Below are 1,821 nucleotides of genomic sequence, written 5' to 3'. Positions count from 1 at the left end.
TTTTGTTTATTTTGTTTATTGGTGATTTATTGATTCTTGCTTTGTGTTTGTATTTGTTCTTTAGTCTGTAATGTGTCTTGTGTTTCTTGTATTTTTGTTTCTTATGGTTTAACCGTGTTTCAGTGTAATTTTGCTTTATCTATATTTCTTTTTGCTCTGCTTGACCTGGGTTTGTTTGTATTTTTTTGTTGTTTACTTTATTGGTATGTTTATATGAAATTGTAGGGAACATCTACCTCAATTTGATGAGACATTTTTAACCTCATAGCAGGTGTCTTGATTTTCTTTTGGATTTTGCATTTAAGTGTTAAGCATTGTACAATTGTTAGCATTATTTCTTTTGTTTTGAGATTATTTGGTTAATTTTGTCTTCTATTTGCAGGAACCTAGGCTTCCTGGCAGGCCGCTAGTAGGCCCTTGTGTGCGGTGGTAGGACTCTGTCACGGAGTGCAGTGTATTCACGCTTAATCTTATGTCCATCTTATTCTTCAGTGAACGAGCATTGCTAAAGAGTATTGATGGCAGCGGTAACTTGAGACATTTTCGACGAAGTCGATGTTGAATGCCGCCTCTTCTCCCTCGTTTTCGCGGCTGACGACGATGATCCCCGACCCCATGTCGCCGCAACAACTCCTCTGGAACACCATCCAGCAGGCCCGGCTCCATTACCACAGGTTTCTGTCGAGACAGCAACCATTCCCTGCTGCAGACCCGCAACACCCGATCGTGTCCCCCCGATGCGGCGACGTTGGCTACATCGTGCAGCATACAAACACTCGATGTAATAAGCGCAAGCAGCAGCATTACTTCGACGATCTTCTTCCCCCTCATTATTTATTTTCGTTATACTTCAATACATGCACAACAAACCTAAACATAGAACTTAACACGTAAACTCAACAAAGAAAAACACAAACTTTCCGCTCTCTCTCGTGCCCGAGTCACAGCTGCGCCGCGCCACCGGAAGTTCGATGTAATGTAATGTAAAGTGCATGTAATGTGATGTTTGGGTTTTGTTTCTTGTTCATTGTTTTCATGTCTTTTATTTTGTAGTTAGGCCTTAGTCATGTTCTGTCATGTGATTCCCTTGTCTGTGTGTTATGTTCTGATTGGTTGTTTTAGTCATGTGTCTTGTTCTTATTGGTTTATGGTCTTGTCATGTGGTTATCAGTTTTGTTTGTCCATTGGTTGGACAAATAGCCCTCATGTTCTAAAGAATTGGATAAGCTGGCTAGAAACATTCCCACTTTCACTCCAAACCCTGCAGGAGGCCACGATGTGCACGCCTACTTAAAAGACATTGACTTTCACTTGCAAACTGTCGGCAATGTTACCACACGAGACAGACTCTATCTGCTCAGATTCAACGCCAGCCGTGAGGTGAGGAGCTTTCTAGACCGGCAGCCAGAAACGGTTGTTGCCAATGTTACCACACGAGACAGACTCTATCTGCTCCGGGTCACCGCCAGCCGTGAGGTGAGGAGCTGTCTAGACCGGCAGCCAGAAACGGTCAAAGTGGATTATCAGCAACTGCAGCAGGCTTTGATTAAGGAGGTCTCTGACCCTGACCTTGCTCTGGCAAGGACTGATTACTGCCATGGACCTTAAACAGGGCAGACAGGAAACCACACAGGCTTACTACAACAGGCTCAGACAGGCCTGCTTCGGAGCACGGAGCGAGCCAGGAATGGAACTTCAAAATTCTGTTCCTCCGGAACCTGCAGCCAACAGTGAGTCACCACTTGGGGGTTCTGGCTTGCCCACGGACTATGTACACCTAACAGCTGCGAGATTTGGCCCATAAGGCCTATGCCAAACAAA

This window comes from Sinocyclocheilus rhinocerous, unplaced genomic scaffold, assembly GCF_001515625.1.
Source record: "Sinocyclocheilus rhinocerous isolate Xijiao unplaced genomic scaffold, SAMN03320098_v1.1 scaffold5358, whole genome shotgun sequence".
Classification (NCBI taxonomy): domain Eukaryota; kingdom Metazoa; phylum Chordata; class Actinopteri; order Cypriniformes; family Cyprinidae; genus Sinocyclocheilus; species Sinocyclocheilus rhinocerous.
The sequence above is the reverse complement of the archived record's forward strand: the minus strand, read 5'-3'. Positions refer to the sequence as shown.